Source organism: Lissotriton vulgaris, chromosome 4_1 (assembly GCF_964263255.1).
Source record: "Lissotriton vulgaris chromosome 4_1, aLisVul1.2, whole genome shotgun sequence".
Taxonomy (NCBI): Eukaryota; Metazoa; Chordata; class Amphibia; order Caudata; family Salamandridae; genus Lissotriton; species Lissotriton vulgaris.
Genome location: NC_141691.1, coordinates 1,053,586,260 through 1,053,604,406, shown reverse-complemented (window position 1 = coordinate 1,053,604,406; position 18,147 = coordinate 1,053,586,260).

Sequence of the window (18,147 nt, the reverse complement as noted above, 5' to 3'; positions counted from 1 at the left end):
TTTATTGTTATTGGGCAAGTTTGTTGGAAGCTCTGATTGTATTTTGGAATCGGTCACTCAGATATTAAATGTTTTATTGTTAAAGCTCCCCGAAAAGGTTCCCGATCTAGATCCTTTGGCTGGATTGCAGGGGCCCGAGTTGGGTAGCGACTATCTAGCTGGAAATATTAATTCAGTTCAAAATAAACCTGTGGATATTCCAAAAAATGAGCCATCCTCAGTACCCACACTTTCAGCACATAACTGTGTAAGGAATTCTGACTTTGAAATTGAAGTAGAAAGTGCTGATGTTACCGCTCCAAAATCTGAAAAAGAGCTATTCCCAATCTTTATTCCTGAAAATAAGGGGTTAGGGGAGGAAGAAAAAGTAAAATCTGGAAAACACAGAAAGAACAAAGGAAAAAAGAGGAAACCAATTTCCAGATACAAGAAGAAAAGACAGAGACAAATAATTTTTGATGATTCCCAAGTCCCTGATATTAATGATCCCATCACTGGAGAGTCTGTGAATGGGTCCTTGAGTCAGTAAGATGCTATTAATCGCTCTGATAATCTGAATCCCTCTGCATCAGGCTTTAAATTCTCTTCCAATTGTTCTATCTCTCCCGTGGATGGCCCCCTATTAGATGTAGGAGGATTGACAATCCCTTTCCCCGTAGTAGAGATAACAAGGCCAATGCCTATTGTATCTGTGGCTCTCAATCCTTCTGCTCCTGTTTTTCAAGCCACAGGGGAGGGCGCTGTATGGCCTCATCATTTGCCTATAAAAGTACCAGAAGTTTTTGTAGATACATTGACTGTGGATTTTCTATCGTTATATGATTTTGATCTGCCTTGAAATAGAGCATGGTTACTCAAATGTTTTAAAGACATAGCGAGTTTAAAATTAATCCAATCTAACAATATTGATTTAGTCTCCATATCAGGAACAGTCGCTGCGCCGTATGTCAGGGTAAAGTTCTATTCCAAACTTATAGTAAATCTTATATTACAACAGGCTGAGAATTTCCAGTGTAGGGGAATTGACGTATTACCTGTTTTGTCTTCTGGAAGAGACAATTTCCCTCATAATAGACTCTCTCAGCAGGGCACTGGTCAAGATGGTCCCCCTCCCTCTTTTGATGATTTAAAGATATGGGTTTCGAAAAGCACACGACTGGTGACGCATGTAATGCCTGCCCCGTTAATTCAGAACTGCCTTCCAAGAGAAGATAACCAGCGGTGGAATTGGCTGCCCGGAGCTTTGTCTAGTAAATCCTCAAATAACCCTAAACTTTTCCAACATCTTTAGCAGTAATTTGAAAGTTCTCTCTTGGAATGCTGCCGGGATTAACAATAGCTCGAGAAACTACAGTACTTGTTCTCTTTGAACGCTAATGTGATTTGCATCCAAGAGACCTGGTGTGCTAGTAGATTGTGTGTAGGAAGAGATTATTTTGTCCTTGAGGCAGTGGCCTCTCCCTCGAAGAAAGGACATGCAAAAGGGGGAATTGCGTGCCTTCTGTCCAATAGATTAAAGTGGAACTTTACTCATTATGTTGATCCAAGTAACCTCTTTCAGGCGGTGACTCTCTGTGGTTTAACCAGTATGGGAAATAATAATTCTCTGGTAATAATAAATGCCTACATCCCCCCTGGTGAATGTTTTAATATTTTATTGAAGCAAGTTTTTTCGTACATTAAACAGATTAAGGAGTTAGAACCTCCCCCGTATGTATTGTTAGTTGGTGATTTTAATTGCAAAGTCTCTAACTCTAGCCTAGAGCTATTTAGAAACAAATCTAAAGAAGAAGCCTACCTTATCCCTCAATCCCTCTTTCCCAATAAAATTAAAACTAATTAGAGAGGAAAGCTGTTGCTGGAAGAACTTTCAGCGGCAGAGGGGTTAATAGTGAACGGTAGGCTTCCCCCTGATGTCCCTGCAAAATATACTCATAGATCTTCCCAAAGTGAGTCTATTCTGGACTATGTAATCATCGACTATGGTATTTTCTCCTTAGTGAAGGATCTTGTGGTCACTCCGACATTATTTAGTGACCACAACATGATTACTATAAGTATCTCATTACAACCTCCTAATTCCGATCCATGGTCCCTCAACAGTGATGTAGTAAATTTTCATAAGGACTCTGGAAGATGCTTTTGGAATTTTAAAGCCAAGAAGGGTCTGGAGTCTATTCTAGGTAAAACAATACTAGAACTGAATGATTGGCAGGGTTCCGAAATAATTCACTTTGAGAATTTTATGAAGGAGGTCAATTTGTTGCCAAAAGGTCTAGCTCCCTAGTAAAATAGACTTATTTTTCTAGGCCGATTACCCTCTTAAATAAGGAAATAAATAAATTAGTGCGGGAGCAGTTTTTGTGTAGATCTATTGAAATAAATAATAAAATATCCCTGTTAAAAAGAAGGAGAAGCAGAATCAGGAAGAAACTTAAAAAAGGTAAAGAAGATTCACTTTGGATAAGTCTACGGGAGGCCGCAGATCATGGTAAAATTAGACAATTCTGGTCACTCATTGGTGAGGGTTGGGGAGCAAGAGTTAGCCCCCTCCCCATTCCCATTGCTGAATCATCATGGGTCAATTTCATCTCCAACTTGTATGCTGGGAATGGTGTAAGGGTAGAATGTAAGGGGACTACTAAAGAAGATGAGCTTTTTATTGACTCCCCTTCGGAGAAAACCATTGTAATGGCCATCAAGGACATGCGCTCCTCCGGAGCTATGGGGCCTGATGAACTTCCTATATCGGTACTGAAGCAGGACCCTGTTTCTTGGAGCAAGATCCTTTTTCCATTATTTAGATCTTGCTTCATTAGTAAAATTGTGCCTTTTCTTGGAAGGGGAGCATATTGGTTCCATTATTCAAGAAGGGTGAGAGGGATAAGCCAATGAATTATCGCCAGATAGCCCTCGTTGATGCCATTGGAAACGTTTTACCCAAATGTCTTCTATCGCTAATTACTGATTGGGTTGATGAGAATAAGATTTTACCCCTTGAACAAACTGGTTTCTGTAAGGGGCATGGTACATTGGATAACCTCACAGCCCTTCAGGTCATTTCGGACAAATATATAAGAGTTCGGGGAGGAGTAGTGTATGCGGCCTTCATCGATTTCTCCACAGCATTCAACAAAGTTGATCGTCCCTTGCTGTGGAGAAAACTATCCGACTTGGGTATGCCTCCTCTCCTATTAGATCTGGTGCGATCTCTACACACGGACACTTGGTGCAGAGTGTTACAAGGTGGAGAAAGGGGTTTATCGCTGGTCATCCCCTCCATTAATGGATTAAAACAGGGTTGCCTTCTGGCCCCAATACTTTTCTCCCTATATATCGCAGACCTTCCAGCTTCGCTCTCAGCTTGTGTCGGCATAGCCCCGGTAGTGGGGGGTTCTCCTATTTCCTGCCTGTTATATGCAGACGACATCCTTATCCTAGATTTAACTCCCAAGGGTCTGGCTAATCGTCTGCAGGCTTTACATCTTTTTGCAGAATCCCACTACATGAGGATAAATGCCACAAAAAGCAAAATTATGTGCATTACAGGGAAGAAAAAATCTAAATCAGAGAATTTTGGTTGGTCAGTCGGTGGTCAGAAATTGGAGGTAGTTAAGACATATACCTTTTTAGGAAAAATTATTTCTGCGAACCTGAGTGAGAAGCCTCACATCGAGAATAATTCCCGTAAAGCCTCATCCCAAGGCAAAAGTCTGGGTGCCCTTTATTCCGCCACAGGGAGAAGACATTTTGCTTGTTTACTGGAGGTCTTTAGGGCAAAAATTCCATCAACCCTCCTGTATGGAATGGAACTGGTTGACTTAAAGCACTGGGTTTTTTTACAGATGGTTGAAGGAAAATTGTTAAGATCTATAACTTCTCTCAATCCCGCCTGTTCTGTGACTGCCTGTAGACTTGAATTCGGTCTCCGCAGTAGTTGGGCGCAGGGCCTATCAGCCCTTGTTCGATGGGTTGCTAGCCTGGCTAGAGGAGAAACAGGGTCTCTGAGATCCCTCCTCAAGGGGGAATTGCTGGGTAGCTTAAAAGAGTACTCCCAAATTGTTAAGAACCTTAGAAAGGCTGTGGCACTTCTTGAATTGGAAGAGAGTACCCTTTTTACCATCTCTCCTACCCAGCTAAAATCCCTTTTGAACCAGGCTTCATGGGATCTTTGCTTCATGTTGGACAAGAAGTCCATGCAAGTAAAGAGGGGAGGTGATCTCCTTGTTAACACATACACAATGAAGCTTTCCCAACCCTATGTTGCCTGGAATTTATCACATGGCAGTCGAAGATTTTGGTTCCTCTTAAGGCAGGACTTACTGCCCCTAAACATCCTTTTGGCAAAATGGTATGGGTCCTCTCCCATATGTAACTTTTGAAATATGTCTGTTCAGGATCGCTCTCATGTACTGTTTATATGTCCTGCTTTGTGTCCACTTCGGTTGAAGTGGTTAAGATCAATATGCTTGCAATTGGGTATTCTTAATGTGAATTCTTTTTTACAGGCTTTATATACTCCTCCAAATGAAATGTTTTGCTTCAATATTTTTAACTTTTTTAAAGGTTTTTTAGCCATCTATTGATTATATATGGAGATATGTGTTGCTGATTATCTTGTTTAATGGAAAATGGTGTAGTTGTTATTTTATTTAGAGAATGTGTACTTTGTATTTGTGTATCTTGTTTTATGTGGACCTCTTCGGAGTGCCAAAACATAATAAATAAATTGAATTCTCTGCCGGCATGCTAGCAATTTCTCAGTGGATGTGTAACAACTTTCTGAAATTAAATGCTGGGAAGACTGAGATTATGCTCTTCGGAGAGGCCGCATTGCTGTGGATACCAGAGAGGTGCCCAGGGGAGCTGGGTGTCTCTCCCGTCTCAAAGACATCAGTAAAATAATTAGGGGTTCGCATTGAGCAAAGCTTGAATATGAAGGAGCGGGTGGCCCACACGGTGAGCTCCTGTTTTCATGTGCTGAGTCTGCTGAGACCAGTATTTCCTTTTCTTCCAGACTACACACTGAAGACTCATTCAGATGCTAGTTTTGAGTCGACTCGACTACTGTAAAGCGCTGTTGGTCTCGGCTAATGAGGCCTCGTTGGACCGCTTACAGGTAGTTCAAAATACAGTGGCTCTGCTGGTATTAAATGCCCCTTACAGATCGTCTTCAATTCCGCAGCTTCAGCAGCTTCATTGGCTGTCGGTGCGCAAATGTATCAAATTCCAGGTTTGCTGCATCTGTGTTTGGTAATGGCCCGTACACCTCGTGCAGAAATTTAACCATTACACTGCCCTTAGAGACCTGCAGTCTATTTTCAAATCCCTCCTCAAAGTTCCCCGGATTAACAAGTCAAGGACAGGGGGTAAGCTTTCTCACATCCTGCCCTCCAGCACTGGAACTTGCTCCTTATTACATTGAGGCAGTGTTCGGACCATCTTCTGTTTAGAAAGTCCTTGAAAACATTTCTGTTCTAGACGCTTCTCATAGTGCCAGTACTCTCACGTCTGTCTAAAGCACAGAGATACCCCTCCGGGGGGGGTGGTTCGGGTGCTATATAAACCTAATAATAATAATAATAATAATAATAATACAATAGTGCAATCGAAAGGTACAGTACTTAATAGCATGGTGTTGATTATCATCAAATAGATCAGATACCGCAAAACAATCAAATTTGTGCAAAGTCTCAAAAGTGCATATTATTGATCAGTCCTACACATTCCAGTTGGTCACATCTATATATTCAGCTTTAAAAAAATACAAAAATACTTTACAATTCCGATGACCGTCAGCATTAAAAAAGTAGAAGCTATAACTAAAGCAATAGTTAAATGCAAGATCCCAGTTATTACCTATGTGGATGAAAGTACAGTAGTGTACACCAGACTAATATGCAGTAATGCTTATTTCCCTCACAATTTATTCATGGACATTGTAATGGACGCGATATATATAATTCTACGAATGCATTCTGTTTTATCATAATGCCTGTTGTAAAACTCAATAAAGGTTTTTGATACATGAAACATATATATAAAGAATTTATGTTAAATGTTAATGTAAGTTTATTATATATATATTTTTTTAATTTAGAGCGAAATAAAGAAAAAAGTCTTAAGATCCTGAAACACCCCGCCCAAACAAATCAGTCTCTAGCTGATGACCTCTAATGATCTCTGTAATATTGATCCATCTGCCACTAATCTTACCTCCCACTTAGCATTATGAAGCTCTAGGTCATTGGGCAGAGCTTGTGTTAATAAATTATACATTTGCTCAATCCTAGCTCCACAACCAATAGCTTCTTTACTGACCGAAACTTGATCCTTGCCCATCTTGCTAATAAAGGCTCTGATCTGTAAATATTTAAAAAAATGTCTCTTTTGTTAGGCCATACCTTTCCTGCATCCCGCTAAATGAATATAACTGCTCTTTGTAATCGACGTTGCTGAGTCTTGTAGTGCCATTCTGCGCTCATCTTTTACCCATATTATCATGGAATATCGAGGTTAAGGCAGGAGAACCCCATAAAGGTATATACTGAATAAATGTAGTGATGCCTATTGTCCTCTTCTCATGCTACTTTACCCTATATGCCCCTTCACAGTCTTAAACCTAGTCTTCTTGGTGTAGCTAAGTTCCATAGTTCTCAAAAAGCACCCCTTGGCCGCGGAACCCAGTGTAAGCTCTTATATAGTTGGTGTTTCAACATGGCGTACATTATGGTGCCAATTCCGATCCTGGAAAAAAGCGTTCCGAATAGCTGTTTGGAGCATTTTTCCCATACAAATCGTACCCTGCAACGTCCCCCGTACGTACGACGAAGTACGATTCGTACTAGGACCGGGACTCTGTACGAATCGTACAGAGACCGTACGAATCAAATCCCTGTACAAGTCTCACTCAGAAACCGCTGTACGCGACATATGTACGGTTCGCGGCTGGTTTATACGACCCAGGAAGTACGATACGTGTCGGGTATGCACCGTACAACCCGTTTTCAACGGGAGCTGAAAACTGCCGTAAAAGCAGAGTTCGCCCCGAAACAGGTACGGTACGGCCCCCCCGGGTACGGCACATACCCCATGATCGCAGGGGTACAGAGCGTACCCCTGCGATCATGGGGGGTATGCGCCATATACCCAGCATACATGGGGTACGCACCGTACCCCATGTACGCTGGGTGTACAGCACGTATCCCATGTACGCTGGGTGTACGGCACGTACCCCTGTGATCATGGGGGGTACGCGCAGTACGGTGACTATGGGATTGTGCGCTTTTCCATACGAATCGCCCTTACCTGACGTGGACCGTACGACTCGCGTCCTGATACCCCGGTCTAGATCGTACTCGTCGGGTCGTACGGCGTGTGTACGAGTCATACGGAGATGGCTCCGGATGCGATTCATGCGGACGGTAATTTTACCGGATCGGAATCGGGCCCAAAGTGTTCTGCACTTGAGCAAGATCCCAATGAGCACCAGTATACAGGACCAAAAGTAAAATGTGAAACTAGGAGCTGTCCATCCCTCCTGCTCTTGGCAAGTATCATGTACTTTGAGGCCCTTCTTGGCTTCTTAAACTGCCAGAGGAAGATAAAGCATATGAAGAAACAAATATTTACAATACTCCTTCTCAGGGGTCTTACCAATAAGTAGTCCATTCAAAAGTGGCAAAGAAATCAACACAGAATCTGAAATATGAAAAGACATCTTTATTATGATTAATTGTGAGGCTCCGTCGCCCAGTCACTCTTAAAGCAACTGAATGAGGGAGTCTGCCTGCATGGCCTCCGCACAGGCCTTTTATACAGAATATTGTGCCTTAAGCACACATTCCTGCTTTGAAGTGCATTATGTTGGAGATTCCCAGGATGTGCACACAAAGCACCACTTTCAAGATAAGTCCAGGCTAAAAAAGGATCGCACACATGCTTGGTTTCCTGTTCAATCAGGCCGGACAAACCCACCATAAAACCTTCAACCCAGATCGATGAACATGTCGTAAAGGCAGAAACAGATGGGAAGGAAGATAGAAGTGGTGGGAACAGTGCCATAAAGTCGGACATGTCCTGCTCTTTGATCTTTATTAGGCTAGCTGCTGAACAAGGAACTGGCTTGGGAGGTTAGCCTCAAGCAACAGGGTCAGCTGTCGTCAGGTCATGCAGAAGTCAGCACAAACCCATGCTAAGGTTATGTCCTTTAAATGTTTGCTCTGCCATGGGGAGAGCCTACTGTAAGGGCAACGAATAACATGGCTGCTATTTACAAGATGAAACCCAAGTGTTCAATACAAAACCTTCAAATGTACAGTGAATCCATTGGCGTAACATGATGAAAATACTCATGCATACCGCATTCGTCATTTGCGGTTCACTGATACCAAATTCATAACAGAATCATGATATTTTAAACACAGGTTCAGAATTTTCAGAACCACAGAGCATCCTTTTGCCCTTACATAGGCAATAACCTATACTCATGCTAAATCTGAGACCATGTCTATATTCATCACTAGCTGGTGTTGATGTAGAAACTGTACAAAATGAATTATCAGTAAACTCTGACCTAACCAGTTCATGTTCAGGTAAAATATGAAACTCATGTGAAGAAAAAGAAAGAGTATGTTGGGAAGTTGGTGCAGACGTCAATTGTGTAGAAGGAAACAAACCAAAATATAGATGTCAATAAAATACATAAAAGTATTAAAATAGATAGAGCTATACCGCACTTAGAGAACAATATTCTATGATTTCGTTTTTTCATCTCTTGCTTTTTATCGTAATTCCTCAATACAATCTCCATTTTCTAATGTCGCTCACGCAATCTTGGTAGAGTACTTCAGCTGTGATTATTAGCAGGTCATAGGGACACTGCAAGTCCTGCAGGCCTACTGCCACTACTCAGGTCACAAACTGAACCGTTGGTACTTCAACGTGACCCTGCAACTGGCAAATGGTAACCAATCAAAAATTTAACAAAAAACCATAATACAATTTCAGAAAAGGCAAGAGAAAAAGAAAAACAAAAGTCAAATGCAAAATACTTGCACAATCCTAAGCAGAAAGCAAATCCTAGAATTATCTAATAACGTTTTATATAGCTTCCTATGCATTTCAGTAATTCATTATATGTTTAAGTGAAACAATAGTGTTCCTGATCAATGCTCTCAGATGAAAAAAGGATACTGTTCCACAGAGAGTGGACTTTATTCTGCTTTTACTAAACAGACTAGTACTTTAAAACAATGCCAGCAAAGCAGCAAAAAATGAGTTTCCAAACTTCAAGTCTATACAAGCTCACAGAAAATACCCAAAGTCCATCAAATCCGCTTCCAGTGTTTTCTTCGCGTTGGGCCTCTTCAAGTCAGGCTTTTCATGAGAAAACAATACTGTTTAGTTGGAGTGCTCTCCGGGCAAAACCCTCACAGCTCACTCGAAAGTCTCAATGTCTCAAAACAATGCACCAGTGTCTCTTCTTTGTGGCAGACACTACAAATGATGTGCTGTTTATTGATCAAGGGCACAAAGCATCTCGTGCAGATCCAAGCACTACTTAGCAAAATCAGCAGCACTTTCAGACTCCAACACTCATCATTTAGTGTCAGAGGACGCTCAAGCTGCTCTCTCATGGGCACCAAAATGTAGTGCCTTTTTCTAAACGTGGATGCTCGGGTGCACTGCCGTTCCACTGGTGCAAAGCAAAAGTGTGAATGTGGCCAAAACTCGGGCCAATGGCTCAAGGGAATGTACACTGACAGAGGTTTCCAGCACATAACAGGTACAGAGCCCAAACAACAAATAAAAGAATCAGCTCCTCCTTTCTTCTGCAACGCCTTTCGCAAATCAAATGCCTTGCTTTGGAGGTTCCACTGATGTCGCGCTGATGATCGCTGTTAAGCTTCGCGACTTTCTTGTTGCAAGAATTGTAGAGCCAGGAAATCTATTCATCTTAGAGCGGTCACTGACGGGGAGTGAGCTTAGTGTTGATCACAGGTCTGCAGGGAATCACTCTTCCTTTGACTCTGGAAGATCCAGCAGGACCCTAGTGATGTAGGATATGTAACACAATTGTTAGTTTCCTTCAAATCAAGCACAAAAAGCAGTTCATGTGTTTTAACAAGAGGACTGGTAAGCAGGTGGCCTGCAATCTGCAAGGGAGTGACAATGTGCCATGAGCATAAAATACAAGAGCAAAGGTAAAAGGGCAAAACAGTATCTTTAGAATCTTCAGTTATGTTCTTTTCATTATTCTCTGTCATCTATAGCTACACAGGAATTCTATCAAAATGAATTTCCTCACACAGTGGCATTGTCTAATGGGGTAAATACATGTGGTCCCTCAATGACTAAGCCTAGGTGTTCATAAATTCCTTATCTAGAACATCTCGAATAGAAAAATAACATGATTCAGATTATCAAGGACATGAAGAAAAGTCCCTTAAAAAATGTGCATTAAGTGCACTATGCAACACAAAGGCTAATGATCAAATGTGAAGACAAAGAACAAACACTAGAAAGTCCTGGTATTTGCATGATTAGAACACATCTAATCCCTCCAAAAATTAAAGCAGCAGGAACACAAGAGAGCTGAAAAATTAAAGATAGACATTGGAACCAGCCTATCACTACCTTGACAGTCAGTCTGAAAAAAACATTTTACATAACATGGGGGGTCCCTACTACATAACTACAGTCTAGAAGTATGCACATAAACAATACACCTATAATAATAAATGGGCTGACTGGTGAAAGGAATATGGGAAAAGGGGAAATGGAATTAGGACACAACTAAAATGCCTAATAACTAAGCATAATGCGACATTGGTCAGGGGCGGAACAACAAAAGAAAAATCTATAGGAAGAACAAGAGTTTGCTCGGGTGCCTCAGGCCTGTGACACAGCACCAAGAGAACGGGGAATACACAAAAGACCAAAGTTACACAAATTCTAAATCTATGTTCCTGTTCTCTCTTCAGGGAGAGGAAAAATTAAACCTGGCTTCCTTTCAAGGGACAAAAGCCATATGCTATTTGGGAAACAAAACATGATTAAATAATGCAATATAAAAATTAGGTCACCGTGAGTCACAGATCTATAATTCTATCCTTAGGTCCAATCAAGGATACATAACAATTTAGGGCTGCCTATTCCTTTAAGGGAATGTGCAGTAAGTAACATCAGGTGATACACTTTGAACCTGTTATATTTGTTTAGTTTTCTTATCAATATAGCCAAACGTAGGCATGCACTGGTAAAAGTGCTGCCATTCTTCCTCACAGTATGCAAACCATATCTGTGAAATTTATCATCATACCAAATTCATCCAATAATTGTGTAGCGGTACGTATCGTCATACGGACCCCTTCAGAACACAGGAGAACTTGTGATGGTAACAACATAAACAAAACATACAAAAATGCAGCACCATGGCATGTGTATTTTATGCACTTTAAACCTGCAGCCAAAAACCCAATATTTGGGCCTGTCTAAATTGTCAGGTCCAAACTCCATACAAACTCTATACTCACCGTTTAACATTGAGCACAACGCAGTTGTAGGTCCATTGTCAAATATAATATGTCATGACAGCTGTAAATACCTCAAACAGAAACATGTACATTTTTTTTTCTGTTAAAGAAATGACGCAAAAACACATCTTTTGTCAATTACCCAAACTCACGTGTCTTCTCTTCCTTAGAATAATCCATGAAAAATCTGTTGGCAAAAACAGAAAAATACACAACACAAAAAACATTGTAACATACACAAAAAAATAACTGTTTATTACTTAACTGTTAATGAGCAAATCTGTATTGTACGTAGGCCTGTGACCTATAACCTTCAAAATTTGGAAAAGGGCTGCAAGTTATTTTCTATCTAAGACTTAATGCAACACTTCATTTTCTGTAAAATAAACGCAGCTAGCAACATTATTTAACATGGAAACACAATGTAGCAGTCCTGCCAAGCATTTAACATGATTTTTAAAGAAACCCCTTTTCATCTCCCTGTTGAAATCAAGTTCCTTCAACCAGAAACCTCACCCTTAGCAGCCCGTTCAGAGAGGTCATTCTGCATTCCTTGGAAACAAAGGCCTAATTAAGAGGCTGTAAATGTCAACACACGAGGGGCCTTCTCCATAATTTATGGGGAAACACTTAAAAGAGAACATCTCAGCGAGTCCCGGCCCCAGCCTCTGCCACAGTGAAGCTGACAAAGCCAGTAGGCTCTATTTAATCCTGCAAGAATGCAATCTATTTTGAAAATAATTCGCTTCTTTTAGGCGCCAAAATTATCTCAATTCCCATATCATTAAACTACATTCACTGTCAATATTTCTGAAAACCTGAAGACACACATACCAGTATTTTAGAGTAAATGCTTGTTGCAATCCTATGGCACACACTTCATCAGTGTTAAATAAGCAAACTTTCCATAAGCCTAGCTTGAGGTAGAACCTCCAATCCTTATATTAAAACAAGCCTGTGTACTGGCACATTAACCCACTGAATCAGAAGAAAGCACAACCTTATATCAAAACCTAAATGCATGCATTTGCTTAAGGCTGAGACACTTTAAAGAGTACTCTGAATGAAAGCAAAATGCAGTTTAAACAGTGAATTTACTCAAAATCGACTTTTACATTTTGGGCATTAAAAAATTAATATCCTACAATATTCTTGCAGAATATGGATTACTAGAAAGTCTATTACATAATCCATGAGTCAGGTATATGAAAATAATAATTTATACGTTATAAAAATGAGCTTGCTTGCGCCTATGGCAAGCGAATTTATACACATGAATTCTTGTCATTTTAGTGATGCAACATAACGTAAATCACATTTTAATGCTAAGAGGTCATAGTATGAGTGTTAAGCTTTATAAATATTAAAAAACGATTTTGGTAGCACTAATTTTTATTAATTATTTTTCCATAATTAATAATTTTTGTCTTCTAATAAAACCCAATTATTTCTGTTTGTGATTGTTTTACATATAAGAGCCCGCTACATCCCTTGCCTATTATTTAGATGCATTAACTCACAAACCTGAGCGCATATGCCTAACCTAAAAAGCGTCACATTCTGCGTCACTTTTGGGCCTCTGTTATATAAAAGGGCCTTCATGCAAAATTCCACCCGTGTTTAACTGCAAAAAAAGTGCTGGCTGAAGAAACATTCCTATCAAATATACTGCAGCTAAAAATGTTTTGCCTGTGAACATTTAATACAGTGCATTTAAGTGAAAACGCTGTAAATGTATTTATTTCTGCAAAAACATGTAATTTCGTTTTTGGCTGGGGCCTTATTTATATCCATTAAATGTGAACCACACACATTGGGCTCATCTCAGACATAAACAGAAAGTGTTGAAAACATGTAGGAAACACAATACAGCGCTCTCTAACCATTTCTTGTAAATCGCGCCGTCGCAATTTACAACAAAACTCACAAACAAAATAGACATGTAAACACACATTTTAACCACGCATTCAAACACACATTTAAACCCACAAATCAACACTCAGGACGAAAACAGGACAGTCCGGACTATACGTAGCTGTAAGTCATATTTACAAGAAACACCGCTCAACAGTGTAAAAACCAAAAATACACTCAATTCACTAGCTGTAGCTGGCAGAACACTAAAAATCGTTCTGCATAACCATTCATAAAATTACACAGAGCAAAGGATCCTTGTTATGTATTATGTCATATTTTAATTCCCTGCGGATACAAAATCACCAAGGAAGAAATATGTTTGTAAATCTAACCTATTTAGATAAACCGGCTAATTCAAACGTATACAAAGTTGGCCAATACAAAGCTCCAAATTTGCTAAGATCAGGCATCTTATAGCTCACTAATCCAGCTTCAAACTTCAAGGGGTTATCTCCATCGATACATTTGCAAATATGCAAACCCTCGGTTATTGAAAATTGCAATCTTCAAATAATACAAAGAACCAAACAAAGAACTACAAAGGACTGGGAGCGACCCACTTAAATCAAACAACCAAGTTTCAACAACAAAGGCCAAGTTTCAAAGTACAAAGCAAATGTCAAGCAAATGCCAAGTTTTCAAATTTGAAACAAATGTTCCTAAAACGGAACCACAAAGCTAACTGGGAGCGACCCACAAATACTTATCAAAGCTGTACCAAACAAATAGTTGTCCAAATTCTAACTGCCAAGTTCTAACTGCACTAACAGTCTCTTTAAAAAAACCTACGCCAAAAAGGGTTGCTCAGTCAGGAGTGACATCTTTTGGAGAGTTTTAAGTCAGAAAAATCAAAAATATACTGGGCCGCTAAGACAGAGAATCCCCCAGAACCTCCGTGCACAGAGTACCTCTTTTAGTAGATTTCTGTCTTGCCTTCCCCAGCAGAATTCTGTTCTCTGAAAAATCTCTCCTCCAGGTAGTCACTTCATGATGAGGCCCGCGTTGGTTGCGCCAACTGAAGAAACAAATATTTACAATACTCCTTCTCAGCGGTCTTACCAATAAGTAGTCCATTCAAAAGTGGCAAAGAAATCAACACAGAATCTGAAATATAAAAAGACATCTTTATTATGATTAATTGTGAGGCTCCATCGCCCAGTCACTCTTAAAGCAACTGAATGAGGGAGTCTGCCTGCATGGCCTCCGCACAGGCCTTTTATACAGAATATTGCGCCTTAAGCACAAATTCCTGCTTTGAAGTGCATTATGTTGGAGATTCCCAGGACGTGCACACAAAGCACCACTTTCAAGATAAGTCCAGGCTAAAAAAGGATCGCACACATGCTTGGTTTCCTGTTCAATCAGGCCGGACAAACCCACCATAAAACCTTCAACCCAGATCGATGAACATGTCGTAAAGAAAAGGCAGAAACAGATGGGAAGGAAGATAGAAGTGGTGGGAACAGTGCCATAAAGTCGGACATGTCCTGCTCTTTGATCTTTATTAGGCTAGCTGCTGAACAAGGAACTGGCTTGGGAGGTTAGCCTCAAGCAACAGGGTCAGCTGTCGTCAGGTCATGCAGAAGTCAGCACAAACCCATGCTAAGGTTATGTCCTTTAAATGTTTGCTCTGCCATGGGGAGAGCCTACTGTAAGGGCAACAAATAACATGGCTGCTATTTACAAGATGAAACCCAAGTGTTCAATACAAAACCTTCAAATGTACAGTGAATCCATTGGCGTAACATGATGAAAATACTCATGCATACCGCATTCATCATTTGCGGTTCACTGATACCAAATTCATAACAGAATCATGATATTTTAAACACAGGTTCAGAATTTTCAGAACCACACATACGCTCTCTAGTTTTGAAAGCCAGTACATGTTGAACTCCAAAGAGAGAGTTTTGAACATATATAATACTTCTGGCAGTATAACCATTTTAATATGTTGCAACTTCCCACCAATGAGAGGTGCAAATGACTGATTCTGTTTAACTTCTGCCTTATCTTAGATAGCAGGGCTGTTACATTCAATTCCAATAGATGGTCTAAAATAGATGATATCCTGACCCCCAGATAAATTGCATCATCCATCACCTGCTTGTCCCAATGAACGATTACCCCAAAACATACTACCTGAGTCTTACCCTTATTAAGGTGGTATCCTGCTAGTGCCCTGAAACTTTTGGCCTCACTGTTGAGTTCAGTTATGGCTCTTAGAGGATCTGGTGATGCCACATTGATGTCGCCACATAGGTCAGAACTTTATGCTCCACCTGATTTAAGGAGATTGACTTGATCCCAGGGTTCTTCTCTAATAGGGAGTTAAAGGGGTCAATATGCAGTAAGAATAGCAATGACAAGCAAGGGCATCATTGTTTTGTCCCCCAGGTGATTAAGATCCTGTATGATTCCATCCCCATTATCTGTAATACAATGCCCAAATGGCCTTGATAAAGCCAGGACCGAGTACCTTCCACTTTAAGGCTTCCCATAGGTAGGTACAAAAAGAGACCCGGGCAAAGGACTTTTTGGTATCCAATTATATAAGGCCCATTGGGGCTCTTGTTGCCTAAGCTAAATCAAACAGGGTGATTAACCTTCAAACATGCCCTTGCCAGGGATAAAGCCATGTTGGCTTGGCGATACCAGATTAGCTATCACCTTTACTAGATGATGTTTTGCAAAAAACTCAGCATAGATTTTAAATCACTCTTTATTAATGAAATTGGTCTGTAAGATCCTGGGTTTAAAGAGGACTTACTCAATTGGCTAAATATGATAATGTTAGTGGATTCCCAAGAGGGACAGGCCTCGCCCTCTCTCTGTACTCTCAAAAATGTAGAGGTCATATCTTTCCGAAGTTCTGCGTAAAAAGTCCAGAAAACTCCAGTGGTAACCTGTCTGATCCCCTGGCTTTCCCCAGAGCCAAAGATCTAATGGCCTCAGCTACCTCTTCAGGAGAGATCGGCAGCTCCAAGGAGGACCAACATTCGTCTTTTGATACACCCCAAATCCGCTCACAGCTGACTTTTCCACCAAGGGACATGCATCTCATGGATACAGATGATGTCAGGCCTCATAGCCCTTAGACCAAGTCCTACTTTTCCCCCTTTAGCTCTATCATTTAATCCGCACAAGTTGATAGTAAAAATATACAAGCTGATATTTGTCATTCTTTAGTATAATTCAAATCACAATTATCATTGCATCAATCATTTCATTATGGTGATCTTGAGTTTTGGTGATGGGAAGTTGCAATTTCTAAACACATAATTCCAAGATAACCCTCCAAAAGGCCTCTTGCTTTTTATTTGCAGCTTTGCCTGCTATGGCGAATTCATACTCCCTGAGCAATCTCCTGTCCCACCTGTGGCTCCCTCTTCCACCCCCACCCAATCCCCCCAACCTTTCCCTTCTACCCACCACCAACACCCAAAAAGAGCAATTGGACCAGTCATAGGTCCATTGATGGTGGTGTGTCCTCCTCCCGTGCCTGATTCTAGTAAGAAAACATTTTCATTCCATTCAGATTGTCTGCCTATTGTCCTACTAATGGTTTGTTTTCATCAAAATCATGAAGGACTACATTAACAATCAACGATCAAATCCCTATAAATTCAAATATAACTCAGTCTGCCCATCACCCTCCCTTAAACTTGCGCAGGTTCCTGATGGACCACACAATTCGTCTACATCAAGCCTGAACCCAGTTGTGCGTTCTCAGCCAAGGTTTTTCTCATACTCTTGAGGAACTCTTTCGCCGCATCTCTGAAGTGAAAATGTCTTACCCTGCTTGATCACTTTCATCCCCATGCTCAGGTTGTATATTCTGTCTCCAGCATCTAACGACAATGGTTCATAGAAGTCTAGCCTTACCAAAAATTGTACAGCCTTCAGCGGTAGGCTTCGAGTCTGGATAGGCCTCTTCAAATATAGTCTGCCTGAGGAGGAAGTTTCCGTTGATTACCAAATTTGTCCTAGGCTGCCCCCATCTTGTGAGCATCGCTGTTGTTGCTTGAATGTAAACCTATGTGCACATAGGCTCTCCAGATCCCAATTCCAGGTTCCTGGCTCCCGACAGGCACTGCTGAATAACCCTCCTATTAATTTTTCTGGTGTCTGCTCCTTCCACTACTTTGGCTATCCCCAGCACCCCAAGGTTATTGCGTTTCAGCCTGTTTTCAAATTCCTCCAATATCACCCAGTTGCAATTCATGTGCTTCAGGTGCATTTTTGTTTGTTTGTAGGTCATTCTCGAGGGTGGTCACCTTGTTCTCCAGCACAGCCATTCTGTAAGAGAATTTGGAGCATGTAAATGTCAATGTCAAGGTATTTGCAGAGCGCACTGCCACCAAGCAGTTTCCTGGCGCTTTTACTCATACCGCTGTGGAACCCTTCCTGGCTTTCCCTGTGATGTGTCCACTCCTGGGCACCCCCTGGGTGAAGCCAGGCATCCTTAGCGCTGTTGGGGCCGGTGTGGAGGCTAAGCAAGCTATTGCCCAGAGTTGCAGCGTGGGGCCCATGATTAGAATAGGCACCGAGGCGAGAATTGTCAGGTCCGAGGAAATTGAGCCCAAGACCCGCCGAGGCGGGAATTGAACTCTGGTCTCGGGCCAGAACTCTGCATCAGGGTCTGCCGCTCTAACCATTGAGCCACACTCCTCCATACATGTTTTTGCCACTT